Source organism: Euphorbia lathyris, chromosome 3 (assembly GCF_963576675.1).
Source record: "Euphorbia lathyris chromosome 3, ddEupLath1.1, whole genome shotgun sequence".
Classification (NCBI taxonomy): domain Eukaryota; kingdom Viridiplantae; phylum Streptophyta; class Magnoliopsida; order Malpighiales; family Euphorbiaceae; genus Euphorbia; species Euphorbia lathyris.
The window spans coordinates 36,749,894-36,769,880 of record NC_088912.1 but is presented as its reverse complement, the minus strand read 5'-3'; the positions used below and the strand labels follow the sequence as shown (position 1 = coordinate 36,769,880).

The following is a 19,987-nucleotide window of genomic DNA, read 5'->3' as shown; positions in this document are numbered from 1 at the left end:
GAGGTTAATAGAAGTAAATGGAAATAATGGAAGGTTAAGTATTAAATTAACCTTATTTGGGAGTTATTTTTTGAGAGTAAATGGAGGTTAATTGGGTTAAATGTTTACTTCCTCTAACCAAACTCTAACCTCCAAATTGGGGGTTAATAGGAGTAACGTAAAGTTTTTTAAAATTTTTTGTCTCTGCAAACTAAAATATTTGCATATCTGATCATTACCTCAAATATAAATACATATCAGAATGCATACGTACTTGAGCACACAAAAATAATGTATAACTGTTTGGGCACTATTTGAGACTAAAATCGTCTCCTTTAATTATAAGGGTATCACCTGATTTGGAGTTCTCAAATAGAAAAATAAATTTCCTCCCACTGAATCCAAAATATACATAATTATCAAACAAATTCATCTCAAAATCAATGAGACAATAACTTAATGAAATTTGTAATCATAACCAGTTAGCAATGCCATTATAACTTTAAAGAATCTTTTAATGAAGCTAGAAAGAAAGTTTTTTTTACAAATAATGTCTTCTTTTCGTCTGAAGTCTTTGACAACAATAAATACCTTATATCTTTTCATAATTGTCTTTGAGAAAATTGACAAGGTTTGAAAACTCTAAATTAATGGCATCAACCCACAATCGAGAATTTGAACTCCTTAAGACATTGATAACTCAATACCATCTTTATGTTCTTAGAGATATACAAAATAATGATCAAACATTGTATTTCTCATTTCTCTAGTGAATTTCACTTTACTGACATTTATTCTTGAGGTTGTTGAGATTGTTCTTCTGGATGAGGAATCATTTAACCATATTTCCCCCTACAAGCTCAACATCCTCAAAGAATCTTGAATTACTTGTCTTCTAAATTCTCAGTAGTGGGAACATAGAATTTAGAAACTCCTATATTCACAGTACCCAATAAAAATAACAAACAATCATTCTTTAAAAACAATTTCTTTTCAATTTGTCTATATACATAACCATAGGTTGACAACCCAACATATAAGTGTTTAAGCTAGGTTTTTAAACCTTCTTAATGCTTGGGTCTAAATTGTTTCTTTTATTGGTACTTTAATTAGAATATAACCTACAATATTCATATCAACTACATGTTTTAAAAAATGGCAACAAGTCTGTTGGTAGCTTTTCTTTTTACAGTTGTTTGTTCTCCTTTATTAAAAACTGACACAGATTTTAAAATCTGAAAAATCTAGGAACTTAAGAACTTCATCTGATATAAGATTTTCAATTCTCTTTGGAGAAATGAAACTTATATTTAAAATTCTTTTTCATTAATATTCTCAAAATGTGCACCAGTTTGCAAGGTTTCATTATTTTAGAAAACAATATCAAACATATAAAGATTGCCAAATATAAATAAATGTACAGTGTTCATCATAACTAAATTTTGATAAAGACAATTTCCTATTCTTAAACAAACATATTTGAATTTGTTTAAAATAGAAACCAAAATCCACCTAACAGGGTGTTGCAATAAGTCTTCTTCAAATATGAATATACACCGGTCCTCAAATGTAATATTAATATGTATATTGTCAATACTTTCTACCTTAACATTCCCATATAGATGTATCTTTCACCATCAAATGAATGTTAGGTTAGACAACCTCGCACAAACACATCAATATGAATAATAATACCAAAAATATAATTCATCAAGTGTGTTCAAGCACAAAAAAAAAATAACCTTAGAACAAACAAAAGAAGAGTATCGTATCATTCCCATATAGATGTGTCTTTCACCATCATTTGGTTTTCGGCAGCTCAAGCAACCTTGCATGGACATACTAATGTGAGTAGTAGCACCAGAATCTACCCACCAAGTGTGTCCAGGCACTGAAGATAAATTAACTTTAGAACAAACAAAAGTGAGAAACGGCGTACCTTTCTTTGCACGCCAAGCGTGATATTTGGTACAATCCTTCCTCATATGTCCTGCAACTTTGCAAAAGAAACATCCATCTTCTGGAGTCTGCACCTTTTGCCTTTTCTGAGGAGCAGGACCTGCAGCTTTCTTCCTTTTATGAACATTCTTAGAGGCAACAACCAAATGAGCAATCTCTCCTCTTCTTGCACACAATGAGAGATGAGCTCATTCAATGTCCATTTTTCTTTTTGACAACTATAGCTCACTCTAAACTGACTGAATTGTGCAGGAAGAGAGATCATTACCAGATGCACGAGCAAGTCTTCAGACAGCTCTAACTTAAGTGTCTTTAATTTAGCAGCAAGATGAGACATTTCCATGATGTACTCCCTAATGTTTCCTTTCCCTTTATACTTCATTGAGAGGAGACTTGCCAACAAGGTGCTGGTTTCAGCTTTTTCATTCTTTGCAAATCTCTTCTCAATTTCATCAAAAAAACCCTTAGTTGTTACTACCTCATCAGACATAGTGCCCCTAAAGGCTTCAGGAATGGCACGTTTCATGATCATTAGACTCATGCGATTTGATCTTTCCCACTTCTCATGATGTATTTTATCATTATCAGTACCGAAATTAAACTCTCAAACGAAATTAAACATTTAACCTCATTTACATCCTATAAACTCCCAAACAAGGTTAATTTTTAACTTTCCTTTCCATCACTTCCCTTCCCTTTCCATTACCCCTTTAACTCTTACCTCTATTAATCTCCAAACTCAAAATCAGTGGTATTTTATGTATTTTATCAAGAAGTTAATTTGTTTTATTTATATTATCAGAAACTCTAATGTTTTTTTCACTTTTGTCAAACTTTGACAAACGGTTATCCCACTAACCATAATCTCTATTTTAATACAAAAAAAATTCACTTTCCACAGCCTCCATGCATACTCCTTCTCCCTCCTAGAATTAGATGGCTTAATGGGAAATAAAAACAATTCAGACCCTTTAATAAACAAATGACTGAACTTAGGAAAAAGAAATGTCTGTAAGAAAGAAAAAAAAAACAACAAATAGACATAGATAATTCCACTTAAATTTAAGGATATTAACGATTACTTGACATATTCAATATATGTTTAAAAGTCAAGTCAACAATAGTATTCACTACCAGAATTCTACTTGTATCTGTTTCAGTTTCTATTTACATTTCTGCTTAAAGAGTATGTTTTAAAAGTAATGATTTCGGATGTCCGTGCAACATAAGTCATCACTGAAAACAAAAAGAGAATCTGCATATAATCTTTGTGATAACTAGGGTATCTTTTATAAATCACCAAGCTTTCAAACATAGTTTTACCAAAAAATAATCAATACAACGAGACTCCCTTAAACTTTGTTTGAAAAATCGATACTCTCTAAACTTGATTAATGTGACATAATTAACCCTCTATTAGTACCTGACAGCATAAGAAAATTTGGACAACTTCAAGCACAGATAATACATTCACCAGAGATTTAAAGAGAAAAGATTCCAATTGTTCATACTTCAGATTACCTCTACCATTCCATTCTTGAAGTTATGGACAAAATCGTTGTGCTTTCCATTAGAGTCAAAGTCGTTTGAGGACAAGTCCTTTCAGCATTCCATCAGATAACTTAAATCCAAAATGCTGCGGATCAACAGGACCAGGCAGCTCAAAGGTGAGAGAGAACCCCCCCGGGAGGGCCAAGGTTTCTGGACAGCATTACAAATGTTCTTGAATACAGCTCTACGGACTCCTCGCCGCCTTTTGTGATCACGCCTTTTATATCAACTCTGCCATCAGTGTCCACATCACAACTGAAATCATCTGCAGTAAATGAACAATAATCGACACCATAAGGTTATTAATCGAAATAGTTGAAATATATCATCAAGGAATGCAACAATGAATATGGCAAGGTGAACTCACTTTCACCACTTTTTACACCAGGTAGGGCTACGTGAAACAAATAAGAAATCTCGGATTCATATATGCTCATGAGTCCGATAGACGGTCCCATCTGTCCTGCGGCAGCACTCCCGGTGTCAAGAGTTGTAGAATTCCGGTCTTGAGACATTGGTATAGGTGGAAGATGTGCTCCGGCAGCCGTGTCCCCTAGAGATCCCTTGAATATAAGCAGGCAATATTAAGGATCAGAACACTGGAAAATAAAAATACAAAAATCTATTTGCTATAGGCAGGGACGGATCCAAGATTTCTAACTAGTGGGGGCAAACTATATACTCAAACAAATAAGAATTTTCATTTCATGGATTCAAGTTTCCTGCCAAATAAATGGAAATTTCAGAGTGCTAACCCACATTCCTTTCCCATCTCCTCATATCATTCAGTTCCTAGTTGCTACCTTCTAGTTTCATCTCAGGTTTCCTTACACCCTTCTGTTCCTAGTTTCATAGTCCATCTAACTCATTTCATAGTCTCTTTCTAATTAAATATGTATTTTAAGCATTAATATATATCACATACACATTTAATTAAAAATAAACAGAACATAAAAAAATTTACAATTTAATGCTTTTAACGTCAAAAATAATACAATTAAAGGTCTAAGGTTGATAACTTGGACCAATTTTGGACATTTTAACAGCACAGCTAAATATTCCGTTTTCTTTAATATACACACACTTATTTTTTCTTCCATAATTACCTTCTTCCTCTCTCATTCAAACATAAACCCATAACACACAAACAATTCTCTCTCAAATAAAACCTAGAAATCCAAATTGCCACATCTATTTGAACTAGTAAAAACAAAATAGCAAGAATCTATGACTCACCTAATATTATTATCAATTTTCTGCAATTTCTGATTGTTTTCTTCCCTTGATTGCCATATTTTTTGAAGTTCAACTCTTGGTATTTCCTCTATTTGGCGATTTTGCGTCAATATTTGCTGCACACCTGTTAGGTATATTTATCAAATTATTATGCAAACGAAGAGTTCTGATTTTAGTTAATTAAAATTCTAGGTTTGTGTGATTCAAAAAAAAAAAATCTAGGTTTGTGGTGATTAAATTTCTGGGTCCATGCGGGTTTGTAATTTTGATTGTAGGTTTTGAATTTGAAAGAATATCATCTCCTATCTTCGTTGATTGATTCTTTCCTTTCATAATCACATAGATCCTTGCATTTAAATTTCAGATCGAAACCAGAAGAGTGGGAATACTGTGATTTTGCGAAATTGGATTCCTTTCCTCTTATTGTTTGATGAAATTGTTTTATGGACTAATGAACTTTATTTGTGCAGTTAGGTTTTTTAAGTTATGCTAATCAATTTGGATTTCTAGGTTTTATTTGAGAAGAATTGTTTGTGTGTTATGGGTTTATGTGTGGATGAGAGAGGAAGAGAAGGTAATTATGAAAGAAAAAATAAGAGGGTGGATTGTTTTAAAATGTTACCAGGACTGTTTTGGCATATTTGTATATTAAAGAAAACAGAATATTTAGTTGTGCTGTTAAAATGTCCAAAATTGGTCTAAGTTATGCACCTTAGGCAGTGTGCTATTTTTGACGTTAGGGGTAATATTGCTTCTAGCTGTAAACATTAGGAGCATTTTCGCACCTTATCCCTTTCCAAATTGACCCAACTTGAGAAGTTAGAGGTAAAATTGCTCATGGCTGCCAATATTAGGTGTAAAATTGCACCATTTTAGACGTTAGGAGTAAAATTGCTCCTAGCTTTAAACGTCAGGGGTATGTTTGCACCTTATCCCATTTTAGTATGATGTGTTAATTTTGGGCAATCTTTGTAGCAATCTCTATTGGAGATGCTCTAAGAGAGTATACAAGTAGAAGTGTTAATTTGTTAAGGGTATAGAAGAAAAAGATTAATTAAAAGCTTAATACATCAGCTGCTCCCTAAACTTAGCCAGAATTGCAGATTGGCTTCCTGAACTTTACGAATATCTTGTTAGCTCCCTAAACTTAATAAACTCATCAACCCCTTGTAGGAACTCATTGGAAGTTCGAGTACCGTACATCCAACTTTGATCCATACTGATTAACCGCTAAAAATAATGCATGATATCAAGTAATTATTAAATATCTCAAGCCACACATTGTCATACAATATCTCATGTAAATGCAATACATACTTCTATAGCTAGGGTACTCCTTATTACTCCACCCTAACCCATTCTTAAATTTCTAGTCTCACTAGTAAATGCAAGCAGAGCTTTCCATTCTAATGAAAATCCGGCAGCATTTCCCTATAGTCTCCAAATACACAATGTAGACGGCTTATCGTATATCTACATATGTACTCAGAGAAGATTCAGGCATTGACAAGCCATGACCTTGATTACAACCAAAAAACAATACATGAATTCACATCCTAAGTGAGATAGAACAACTTAAAAACAGTCCCAAATCGGGAACTATTCAAGACTTACTCCTAACGAGTATGCCCTGAATGGGTATCTAGGCCGATCATGAATGTCTTATTAGAGTTTTATTCATTGTTACTTTTTACACTTTGAATTCAGTCTCTCCTAAAACGATGAAGTTAATTAATAAAATAAGCTTCCTTACAATAAATATTTAAAGAAAATAGGGAAGAAAGAACCTTTGTAACTCATACTCCAAGTTTTATAAACTTGAATAAAGTGGAAGAGTAACATACCTAAATAAAGCGGAATCTTTTAAAATAAATTGGACAACTAATTTTTTTCACATTTTTAATTATGAAAAGTTGATTATTGAAAAAACAAACCATTTTCTCAAGAGAATACAAAGACTAAAATCAAATCATACCTGGAAATTGTGTATCAGCAACGATAATCCGTTACACCTCAACCTGAAGACATATACCAAACAAAAATTTAGCACAATATAAGAAAAGAAGCAAACATATCATAAATACCTTATAAACAACTCAGAATGCCTAAGTAGCAATAGCAAAAATATCACAAATCACTTATAAATTTTTATGGTTTCCTATATAGTTTGAAGTGCAGATTGTCAATGCTAAAGAGGAAGCTATTAAACATAAGGGCTGATTCAATTTTATTATTATTATTTTTTGAATTTGATAATATTTGCCACTTAGAAATAGTTAATTACTAATGTAGTTAATTATAGGCATAATAACCCTTGGAGGCCAAGGCCAATTTCGTCCAGACATGTATTCCGATTTCCAGGGACGGATCCAGGATTTGTACATAGTGGGGGGCAAACTATATATGCCACGTAAATATATAATTTCAATTGGAATGCTAAATTTATATTAAAAAATTACCAATTGCTATTATATTAATAAAAGCAAGGCTATCAACTCAATCAAAAACTCTACTAAAAGAACATTAGAGGAATCTGAAGACAATGGCTCATTCTTACCATGATCATGCTTCAAATTATTATTCTTCAAATTATTTTCAGGGACTGATACTAGCATATTCAAAAAAAAAAAAATATTTCATCGAATTCCATTCCTAATTTCTCTGTCAAAAAATTTAAAGCCACTTATAAGACAATCAATGCAGGTAGATACTGTTTCTTATGTACTCATCAAGATATAATTTGAACCTAAAAAAGAAACTTTTATCTAACCTAACCAGAATGCTCAGACCCAATAAAATTGCACATTCCAAAAATAATTGAAAATGAAGAGTCCTAATTAGCATACCTAAGAGAAGAGCAGCAAAGCAAGCAGCCAAAAACGCTTCAATTCAACCTTCTATTCGAGTCTCCGTTCGAGATAGGAGCAGAACAGAAGTTCTCAGAGATAGCAGAACAGAAGATCTTGAAGGAGTGAGACGGAACAGACGGAGAGGGGACGACCGGACGGGAAAGAAAAGACCAGCAGCAGCAAGATTAGCAGCCTAATTGAATTTGAGGATAGATCAAGAGAGGGCTTCAGACTTCAGTACATTAGGGATTTAGTTTTTTTAGGTTTGGGGATTTTCAGTTCTTTGCTCGACAGAATAGAGAGGGTGAGTTTGAGGGGTATAATTGTAAAAACAATTGTTTTTTAACAAGGTGGAACGACATCTTTTTGTTTTAAAGAAAACAAAAACAAATTGACAATTATACCCCTCAATCTATTCATCTCCTTCATCGACAGATTTAGGTAGAAAGTTACAGCTTTCTCCTTCATCAATGGGGGCAAAGCCAAATCTGCAAATCTTTTACAGGGGGGTTTTATTTCGTTTTAGATCTCAGTGGGGGCAAGTGCCCCCACTGTAGATCCGCCCCTGCCGATTTCGGCGTTCCTAGAGAACTCTCAAACTAACAGGCCTACTTCCAAACTTGACCCTGATTCTATATATTTATCAGTTGTCTACATCAATTATATTGATTACACTCTCAAACTAACAGACCTATTTCCAAAATGTTATGCTCATCTCAAACTAACAAACCTTAGGAGATATGGTTGTGGCATTTATGGAGGCTTAGATCTATTTACATGCTGGGGTTTTGGACAATTTATCACTTACTTACATATTTGTCTGCCAAAGGCCAAATATAACAAAGCTGAAATACAAATATGAGAGGCTAAATTTCAGAATCATTAAAGGAAACGAATGGGCACCAATTTCAGTTTAGCTGGCAAAACATAAAGAAATTTTGGATATTCATATTCTATTGCTTTTCAAAGATAATAAGAGAGGTTAAGCTCTTCCTCCTCCTCAACCATATTTGCCTTTTTCTCTAGTTTACTTTCACAATAATTCAACAGAGAGAGTGAGAAAGAGAGATCACATCACTTGGCCGGTGATTTTCTATCTATAGTGGCTTAAAAGCATGCTAGCATAGCGTTGGCACGAGTTAACATCAACCTTTCATTTTTTAGTTTCACAACCCTTCCTTAATCTCATACTCTTTTGTTTCGTTGAGATGACAATGAATACGGGTTTTATTGAAACTCAATACTGTTCGAATCCTATATAAAAGAGTTTGGGACCCAAATAAAATTTAAAAAATTATCCATGACAAGTATGGATATATCTCTTGGATAACCCCAATGGTCTAAGGCAATGTTTTGAAAACAGGACCAGACGTTGAACCGGTGAGACAACTGGTTCAAGGTTCAATAGGTTCAACCGGTTCAACCGGACTGGTTCAACCAGATAACCAAAATATATATATATATATATATATATATATAATAAAATCCTGTTTCATTGAATTTCATGTTTACTTCACATCTGCAGCAGATGGGAAGTTTCTTCTGTTGTCAATTTATGATTAAATATGTTATGTTCCCAACAAGACTAAATATGGAATTGCAAAGTATCAAAACTTGTGAAATACCAAGATGATATTTATTCAAAATATCTTCATAAGAAGGCACACGTGAGAAACAAGGGAAAAAGGAAACCTGCAAATTTGGCCTTCTAGCAGATAAGCGTCCGGTTTCTGTATTGATATTTAGGGAACAATGAACACGGCCTCTCTTGCCTGATATGTTACTTCCCTGGGGTATAAAATATTGACATCAGCGTATCTCACATGTAAGTTAGGGAAGAACAAAATGCTTTTCCAGATGTAAGAAAATCCATGAAATATAACATCTTTTATCAGACTGAATAAAAGAAACTAAAGCTCACTTCTTTAAATGTAAAAACTAATTACGTAAACTGAATAAAAGAAATGGAATATGATCAACTCATTGCAAAAAGAAAAAAATTTGAATCGAAGACCTTCTAATAGACGACAGAAGCCTGGGCGATCAGATTGACGGAATCGGCGAGTTGAGACTCTACCATGGAACGCAGGTTCAACAATTAGGACTTGAAAAGCATAAATAAATTTGAATTAGTAAGGATTGGGGAATCGGCTGTCGGAGAAAAAGAAGAATTAGGGTTCAAGAGTTTTGGGGGAAAAATGGAAGAACGCAGCCTAAAAGAAAAAAACGAGGCTGTTAAGTTTGTTTCTCTGTATAATTTTTTAGTTTTTTATTTAATTCAGTATTTTTTTCAAAAAATGGCAAAAAACCAAGGTCAATCGGGTTCACCGGTTCAACACCAGTTCTCGGTTCAACCCCGGTTTGATGCGGTTTGACATCTTTAAACCTGTATAGGTAAAACCGGACCAAATACTTGACAGGTTCACGGTTCGACCGGACCTTCAAAACATTGGTCTAAGGTCCTTAGATTTTAGTGGGAACAAATTAGCCGGTACAGTACCCAGTTTAATTTTTCCAATTCTAAGTGTTCTAGACTTGAGCCGAAACTTAGAGGAGAAATCCATACGCAAACCTAACTTCGAGAAGATCCTCCGGAGGTTACTCAATTTCCTGAAGCCTGAAACGTTTCAAGGGGCTGTAAAGGCAATAAATGAGAGAATTTCAACTGTTTTAGATGAGCCAGGCTCAGGCCGAGTAGACTTAGGCATATTCTACGATGTTCTCAATTTTAATGTAAGCATTAATGTATATTAACACACACATAGTTAATGTGGCAGAAATCATGGAAAAAAGCTTTTTTACCTGTTAAAAATTATATCCATCTAAGCATCATGTCCATCTAGTAAAATATCAATTTAGTCAAATTTTCAAATTAATAAGCCTTTGTCTTTTAAGATATCATAGATTTTCACTTTAAACAATTGGTTGTATTTCATTATCTGATGGTTCTGGTTAGTTAAAATATTAGTTATTTATAACAGAAATTGGAAGTCTTATTACTGGTAAGGTGTTATGTTATGCAAACTTGTTAAATGTAGACATAACCAAGTAGAATGGGAGAATAAAGGTCCACATGGCTGATAACATTAAGCTAAAGACCATAAATTTGGCATTCAAGTGTGCTTTTGTACAAAATAAAATACATAAACCATACATAGTCATCTAAACCAAAACTTTAAACTAAAATTCTCCAATTATTTACTGCAGACACCTAACCCATGATCATATATAGATGGCATAAAGCTCATTTGGATCCCTAAACTATATAGCCAAAATCAATTAGCCCCTCATTCTCCTCAAACCAACAATTGAGTCCTTAAACTTTAAAAAACCCATCAATTAAGCACAAACTAACAGATAAATTTTACTAATGTCTTGCAGATCAACCACATTTCCTAATTCTGATGTATTTTCCAGAACTAGGAAAAGGTCATTCAATGCTTTTGTTGACTGTTCATTCAATGACAGCCTTAAAACTCATGTGATGAAACAAAAACTGAACTGTTCTTTGATTTCTCAAACCATCAAAATCAGCTACGAGAAATTCCACTTCTTAAAGGTTTAAACACATCCCTGAAGTGGTCACCTTTGTTGTTATTGAATTGCAGGTCATTGAGAAATTTCATGTCACTGAACCAAGGACATTCGAACGGGAATATGCATCCATATTGATGAGGACGATCAATGGATAATTTTTGGATTCGATATGAATTATAGATAAGCCTTGGAATTATGACAACTACATGTAAATTCATAAGTATTGAATTTGATCTTTTCGACCAATTACATAACTGAAAAAGAATGAAAACAAATGTTAGTAGAATTGCTGCGCATACAACTATTTCCATTTTCTTTTCTACCAGACAAAAGAAGATGACTGTTTCTTTTGAAAGAAAAAGATGACTCTATTAATTTGTGCTCAATTGATGGATTTTACAAAATTTAAGGACCCAATTGCTGATTTAAGGAGAATGAGGGGTTAAGGTTCAAAAGGCATTTGCAGGGAGTTAGACTTCTTACCATACAAGAAATGCAAGATACGATTAATAAACAAAAGTTATTGTGAGTTGCTTTTGGATTACTGCCACAGATAAAACAAAACTAACCTAATCGGAAATTGCAAAAAAAATCAGTAAAGAAAGACCTAAAGAAGTATACGCTTTGAAAACCGAATTAGCAGCGGTCTCCTTAGAAGTTTGCGTTTCTTTAAATTGAGAAATTAGAAATCAAAACAAGAAATTAGACGAGGAATAGAGATTCAATACCTGGATCTGAACTAGGGGATGGATTTGGTTGAGTATATCGTAATGGATTTGTTTGCACAGAGAAAGAAGACAAATAGGAACCAGTCGGAAGAACCCGTGAAGAAGAAGAAGATGCTAAAATTGGGTAAGGGTGTGAACTGTTGGAACTGGGTAACTGTGTTGAGTCGTTGGAACTCGGTAACTGTGTTGAGTCGTTCTTGGGGAGAAGATGATGACTGCGTGATAAGTGTTAGAATTGGTGTGGGTTTTTAGGAAAACCGATGGAAGCCCAAAAAATATTAGGGTCGGTTTTTTGAAAAACCGACCCTAATAATAATAGAATTTTCACCTTAAAAATAATATTATTAGAATCGATTTTTATTAAAACCGATGTCAAAACTCGTTGGTATCGGTTTGTTAAACAACCGATTCCAATAAAAAAATTTTGCGGTCGGTTTATGTAAAAACCGATCCCAAAAATAATATTATTGGTATCGTTTTTTTTTAAACCAATACCAAAGCTCATTGACATCGGTTTTTTAAACAACCGTTGCCAATAATTTTTTTTGGGTCGGTTTATTAAAAAAACCGACCCCAATAATAATATTATTCACAACGGTTCCTAATAAAACCGATGTCAAAAGTCTTTCGCATCGGTTCTTTAAATAAACCGTTGCCAACTATGAAGCACGGACACTTCCCCGGGGTCGCCGTGACTGAGTCGGACTCGCCGGATAAAGTATTTTAAATTTAAAGATAAAAGCCTAAAAATCCATTAATCTTCCCTTAAGTTTCTGTAAAAATCCGACTAGTACAGAAATGGCCTTTGGTGACGCCTCATTGACAACAGTTTGTAAACAAAACCGATACCAAAAGTCTTTAGGGTCGGTAAAGACTTTTGGTATCGGTTTTGTTTACAAACTGTTGTCAATGAGGCGTCACCAAAGGCCATTTCTGTACTAGTCGGATTTTTACAGAAACTTAAGGGAAGATTAATGGATTTTTAGGCTTTTATCTTTAAATTTCAATTTCAATTTTAGGAATTTTAGTTTTCTGTCAATTCATTTTCCACATCAACAGCGTGTGTATTTCACGTCCATAGGTGCAGATGCATTTTATGCATTTTGTATTTATTTTATACACTATAACCAACTTTAGGGAGCTGTTGAGACACTTGTAAAGTTTAGGGAGACAATCTGCAAATCTGACCAAGTTTTGGGAGCGGCTGATGTATTATGCCTTCATTAAATATTGGAGTTAGTTAGATTTTTGTTTGCATGGTATGTGTTGGGCACATTGTTTAATTTGTAAACTATACCACTCCTTAAATATGTCAGTGTCACTAATTAGTGTTTTACGAAATGAATGTTTAAAATTCCAGTTTCAAATATAAAATCTTCTTTACATTTGAAATCAATGTTTTATGCATCAATTTTTTTACATCCTCTCTCATAGAATTAAAAATAACAATGTTACTTGTTGTGCAATAAATATATATATCAATCATGCCTAAAAAGATAAGAACCATGCTCTACTGTTTTAGCATAATTACATACATTTTAATCCAATTCTGACCCAATTGCTCAAACGTCGGATCAAAATTCATATCTAGAAATTAAAATTTTCCACTTGGCATATTCTGTTCAGACTTGATATAAAACTCTTGAAGAGAATAATTTATAAATAAAAACTACATAACTAATCATAGAATACAATTCGGTAAAAGATTGCAAATAAAAACTAAGCTAGAAATTATAAATATAAAATTAAAAATTAGAAAGTAAAGAGTTTAAGGACTAAAGTAATAAAGCTATTGAATTATTGCTGTGCATAAATTCTCAATTCTTCATCAAACTTATCTAGTAATTAATTAATTAATGAGTTATTGATAATTAATGGTATAAATTAGATTTGATTTTAGATTTTCTTAAAAAATATAAGACTAAAAATCTAACAAACTTGATTTTAGCTTTTCTTTATTTATTTTTTCTAATTGATTAAAGGTTTAATATAATAAATTGAAAAATCAAGAATTCGATGATTTAATCGATTTGAAATACTATTCTTGATCTTTATTAGGACATAGTTTAGTTTGAAAATTCCTTTATAAATAGGATTACATTTTCATCTATTTTTTTTTTTCTATTTTCTCAAAACAATTTCCATTTTTTGTCAAAATCATTCAATGGTGACCAACAGCACCATGAGAGTCACAGATTCTTATTTACTTAGGCCCTGTTTGGCAAATAGTTGTTTGCTGATTTGACTAGCTGATTGTGTCAACTTGTTTGGTAAAACTTAGCTGGTTGTGTAAACTTATTTAATACTCCCTCCATTCTTTTTTATATGTCGTTTAAGGTTTTTCATCAAGACCAATGCAATATTAATGAGACTATTAAAATGACTAATGTACCCTTAATACTTTTCTCCTGGATCTCTACTTTCTATGCAAAATTTCTCTCTCTTATTAATTTTTATGACTTAATTAAGATAATTTGCAATAATAACTATATCTCTCTCCTACAATAAATAGGGGCAAATTAGAGAAAGTATTGTAAAAAGTGCATTAGTAATACAAAACGACATATAAAAATGAACAAATTCAAAAGTCCAAAACGTCATATAATAAAAAACGGAGGGAGTAATAACTATTCTGAGTCTCCGTGCAACATAGGCTAACACTAAAAACAAAACGAGAAGGTACCTCCAAAATGCTGAGCATCAACAGGACCAAGCAGTTTAAATGTGAGAGAGAACTCCCCGGGGAGGGCCAAGATTTATGGACAGCATTATGAATGTTTTCGAATACAACTCTACCGACTCCTTGCCTGCTCTGGTCACGCCTTTTATATAAACTATACCATCACTGCTCACAACACAAATGAAATCATCTGCAGTAAATCAACAACAATCGGCACCATAAGACTATTAATCCAACGTCTCGTAATAGTTGAAATGTAACATAAAAAATTACAATGCAGGTGAAATGATTTGAAATTGTTTGACAATGAATTTGGCAAGGTGAACTTACTTTTACCATTTTTGACACCAGGGAGGGCTACTCAAAGTAAATAAGAATAATCGGATTCACATAAGTTCACGTGTCCGAATGATGGTCCCATCTGTCCTGTGGCAGCACCCCCTGTTAGAAATACTACATTTTTACCAAAAGCTCCAATTCTGTCCCAATCTTCTTTTTTCGGGGAGGAAGGCCTCATCAGAAATGTTGGTGGACCAACCATTTCCACAGTTCTGGCGTTAAGAGTTGCAGATTTCCGCTCTTGAGACATCGGTGGAATACGTTGAAGAGGTGTCACAGTTTGTAATTCTAACCCTGGAACATGTGAAACGTGAACCAGGCTGCTTTGAAACAGGCAGTTTTCCAGCAATTTCAACCCATTGCCGTTTTCCAACAAGTTCAACCCTTTCCACTGGCATATCATATAAAATATTTTACCCTTGGATGTACTGAGTATTGGAGCAGGAAGTTTTCCGACATGTTCAAGCCTTTCCAATGCTATATTAAATGAAGTACTTTTCTCATCGGCTGTACCTAATATCGGAGCAGGCAGTTTGTCATCAAGTTCAACTCCTTCCATTGATATATCATGTGAAATACTATTATCCTCGGATTTACCGAACATGGCTGTAACCTTATCCAATACAATATTCTCAAGTCCAGTTACCTTTCAAGCTCCTCGAGATTAAGATATGAGGTATTCGGGTTATCGATAAACACTATGTTGTCAATTGTCTTACAATTTCTTTCCACCTCCCATAATGCAGCCTGGGAGGAAAGAGGTCCGAAAATAGACGGTATTTGGAAGGAGACTGATACCCCAAAGTAACCATGGTGCAGCAGACTTGACTTCACTGAGAGAGATTTGTCTGCCTCTCGGAGAGCATAAGCATACACATATGAGGCCCCAAGTAAATTCCGGTGATGAAGTAGAGAAGAAAATGCTGGTCATCACTAGCCATTGTAAAGCCTCTGTGATTGAAATTCCGCGATCAGTCTGCAATAAACGAAAACATTCCATCATTTTCAATCACTTTCAATTCAAGTTAAGTTACTCAAACACCATATCACCACATTTTATTTCATTGCTAACCCAGCATAACTAACATGAACATTCCCTTTAAAACAAAAATTAACTTTCAAACCCTTAATTGGTAATTTCCAAAGTAGTTCTCAGCTCAAGTTGATATAGATATATATTAATTAATCAAGTATATAACCAAATAATTAAAATATTTGTCAATCTTCTGTTCTACTAAAATCCTTTCTTTTCTACTACAAATGGACTTAACATATAGTTGCATACCTAAACTTGGACCAACCACACACTTAAACTTGTCAAATTTTGATCTTTAGTACCCTTAATTGCTGAGTTGATAGATTTCAAAGTTGAAGTGGCACCGCCGAGTCCAATTTTTGCCTAGTTACTTACCATATTGGTGGAGTAAGAGCGTCTGAGTTCAAAATTGACAAGTTTAGGTGTGTGATAGGTCCAAGTATAAGTTCAAAGTGTCAAACGGCAAAAATGTTCTTTTAATGCCTTTATAGACACCCCCAAAAAATCCCTAGGTCATTCAAAAAACCAAATCCAATTGTAATTAGTAAATCTAAACATAATAGAAATCAATCTTTTATTTTTCGAAAATTAGCGATGGAATCACTATGGCTACTAAACAACTCAATGAGCCAAACATAAATATGTCGTGTTGTTTTCACTGTATCTTGATTTGCAGAAACTCATCATCATTTTATGGAAAACTTTTTTTAAGCGTAAATCAATTAATAAACTCCTAATCGACCCCGAATGACTTTTGAGTGTCCTCAAATCTATGTTGTGTGTTTCCAGTAGGCAATTAGCTCATTTGGACTTTGCTTTTTCTTGATCAATTTTCCAAATTCCATCAAAAAAAATTACCACAATACATACTTAAGCATCATTTGATAACATAAGTCATTTAAGTGTACTTCATTAATGTCAATTTCAACTTCTTATCTTCAATGTCAGTCCACATTGAATTGTTTACATGACTAATACAAGATAACATTGCGACCAAGGAACACGAAATAACTCATTAGATCCGGACTGTCATTCCGGGAGTCTCCAGGATAGGGTTGCCTACTCTAAAATTGAAAACTGTTTGGTGATATTCAATTTGATTCAGCAAAACAAGAGTATGCAATTAATAATATATAGCACTTTATATTTCCATAACTAGATACTAAAAAATTAAGGAAAAGAAGAATTACAATAATCTATTGAGAGGTGCCCGATGATCTCCCACAAGCTCCTCGACATCGATATCAAAATCCAGATAGAATCTACACAACACAAATATATGTTCAACAACGGATCCAATGTATGGGTGCTAAATTGATATTTTTTTTTTTTAATGTTTTTACATAAAAACTTAAAACACGTACACAACCAGTGGGTGATCAAGCCCCCCATCTGGATATGTCCCTGTTCAAGCCATTAGGGTTCAAAAATTGCACCCAGCAGACAAAGTGGTGCATCAGGGAAAGCTGAACCACCCTTTACAAGAGGACTGGTCCCCTATGTGTACTAGATCCCTTGAGAAGGGATTCATAAAATCAAAAATACAAGCAAAATTGCAGAAAAAATTATCAGAAAACTCGAAAAAAAAACATATTGAACGAATTCAACGAAGAAGAAGAGGAAGAAGAAGACACTAACCATTGAAGTTGGTCTCGAACTTATCTAGGCCGAAAGAGAGAGAGAGAGAGAGAGAGAGAGGTTACAAACTTTGTAACGAAGAAAAGTCGAGCCGAATGAATTTCAGTTTTTCGGTCTATTAGGTTTAGTTTTTTTTTTTTTTTTTTTTTTTTGCCTAATGCTTCCACAGCCCCCTTAAGTTGTCCAAATTGGTCATTTTACCCCCTCAACTCATCGAATGTCCTATTTACCCCCTTAACTCCATAAAAGTGGTATTTCTCACCCCCTCAACTTGTCCATTTATTCCCCCAACCCATAGAATATTCTATTTACCCCCCTTAACTCCATAAAAGTGGTATTTTTCAGCCCTTACAATCCGTTATCAAAACCTAAATTGATAACTTTTTTTATACGTTAAATCTATATTTATGCTATTTTGTAAGTGGAACCTAAATTGGTACTTCCCCAAAAATCATAGGCATATTTTGGTACATTATCCCTACATATAATGTATTTAACTTGTTTATATTAATGTTCTTGTTATTTGTATTTTTTATTCGTTCTTTCTCTTTTCAACTTTTTTGACTACTATAAAGGGATAAGAAATACCATTTTTATGGAGTTAAGAGGGTAAATAGGATCATAAGTGGTGAGAAATACCACTTTTATGGAGTTAAGGGTGTAAATAGGATATTCGATGAGTTGAGAAGATGTAAAAGGACAAATTTGGACAAGTTAAGGAGGTGAGAAATACCATTTTTATGGAGTTAATGGGGTAAATAGGACATTCGATGAGTTAGAGGGGTAAAATGACCAATTTAGACAAGTTAAGGGGGTGGAGAAGCATTAAGCTTTTTTTTTTTTTTTTGTAATATTTCAGTAATTTTGATCGATTAGGTTTTGCGGTAAAATTACTGAATTAACTGAATCAATCGTAGAAATAACGTTTAATTACATATTAAATTTACAATTATTAATTAATATTAATAAGATGATTAATAAAAAATCGAGAGGTTGGATGATGACTCTTAGGTTGGTACTTAGTTTTCTTCTTTTAAGATTTTAGGGAAAATTATAAATCTGGGTCAAATGGGAAGCCCATTTACATATTAAACCCATTTACTAATTCTACTAAATATCTAGACTGATTTTGTGTGACTTTCCAAAAATACCCCTGACCTTCCCACTTCCACCACTCGCGAATCACCGCTCCCCCCTATCTCCTTGGGTATGCGAAAAGTTGCTCCTGCATTAATGATTTCAAGACTTTTGATCTTCCTTTCTTCCTTTAAATTGCATGAAATCTGCACCATTTAGTCAAAATCATAATGAATTTCTCTTTTTCATCTCTTCATCTCTTGATTCTGCAACTTCCCAACCCTAGAAAACGAGTAAATGGTTTTTCATCTTCTTGTTCGTTGCTTGGTTTCTTTCTTCTTGTTACCATCAAAGAAATGGTTTTTCTACGTTATTTCCTTCGTTCTTCCCATGTTATCATATTATTATTGTCGCTTTTGGGGGTGAAAGGGGCGAAAAATGTAAGTATCTGTTTTTTTTTCTGCATTTTTTCATGAATTCACTTCGCAATCGATGGTTTCACTAAGCTTTGCGAAGAGAACGAGCCTGGAAATTGATGATCTACTTCGTGAATTTATGATTTCGCGAAGTTCTGCGAAGAGAAAGAGTCTGAAACGTATGGATCTACCTCGCGAATCGATTAGCTCGCGAAGTCTGCGAATAGATCCTCACGTTTCAGACCTCGCAGACTTCGCGAAAGCATCGATATGCGACGTAGATAGTCACATTTCAGACCTCGCAGACTTCGCGAAAAAATAGATATGCGAAGTAAAATCACCTCTTCCCCTGCACATTTACATTCGCATGCTTCGCTAATTTTCATTTCGTGAAGCCAAAATCGTCCTTTTTCATAACTAACACGGTTAATTTTTTCTGTAGATGGTTGAATACGTAACATCCCTTTCTGGAAGGCGGCGTACTGGGCTGCAGGGAAGATGATTTTCCTTCCTGTATAGGGATGAACTTCCCCAAGATTGACACATTCACTCCTGAAATGATTCGTTAGGAGAGGTTGTGTCAATCTCGGGGTGCACCATGGGACACGTCCATCCCATGGTGCCAATCTTCAAAGTGGACCTAACTTAATCCGGTGCCAATTTTGAAGCGGATGCGTAATCTTGGTACCGGATTAGTTAGTTTCACTTTAAAATGATTGGTTAGTAGAGTTCATTATGGCAATCTTGTTGTAAATTTTGATAATGTTATGATTTGAATGTTGTTATTGTGGCAATCTTGTTGTAAATTTTGATAATGTTATGATTTTAATGTCCGAATCCGTTGTTGTTTGCCAATTTTTGTTATATACCACTTCGCGTATTAGCTTCAAATCATATCCAGCATTCGCATATGCGAACTAAATTCATCAAGCAAAACAAACTTCAGCTTCGCAGGCTTCGCA

The 19,987-nt window shown here is 33.9% G+C and overlaps 1 long non-coding RNA gene across 15 annotated transcripts; it reads right to left on the bottom strand.

Moving 5' to 3' along the window:
- Nucleotides 1-1,655: 1,655 nt before the first annotated feature.
- LOC136224312 (uncharacterized) lies at nucleotides 1,656-17,627 on the bottom strand. 15 transcript variants are annotated; one of them, XR_010686377.1, is made up of 10 exons: nucleotides 17,533-17,627; nucleotides 17,085-17,156; nucleotides 14,850-15,834; nucleotides 14,523-14,709; nucleotides 11,840-12,054; nucleotides 9,267-9,362; nucleotides 7,572-7,767; nucleotides 6,701-6,743; nucleotides 3,857-4,052; nucleotides 1,656-3,754 (listed from the first exon to the last, which is right to left on the bottom strand). It is a non-coding gene; the product is annotated as an uncharacterized lncRNA (long non-coding RNA). The 15 variants fall into 15 exon arrangements; XR_010686381.1 differs by having other exon boundaries at nucleotides 7,572-7,687; XR_010686382.1 differs by lacking the exon at nucleotides 11,840-12,054 and adding an exon at nucleotides 4,726-4,849.
- Between the last annotated feature and the right edge of the window lie 2,360 nt (nucleotides 17,628-19,987).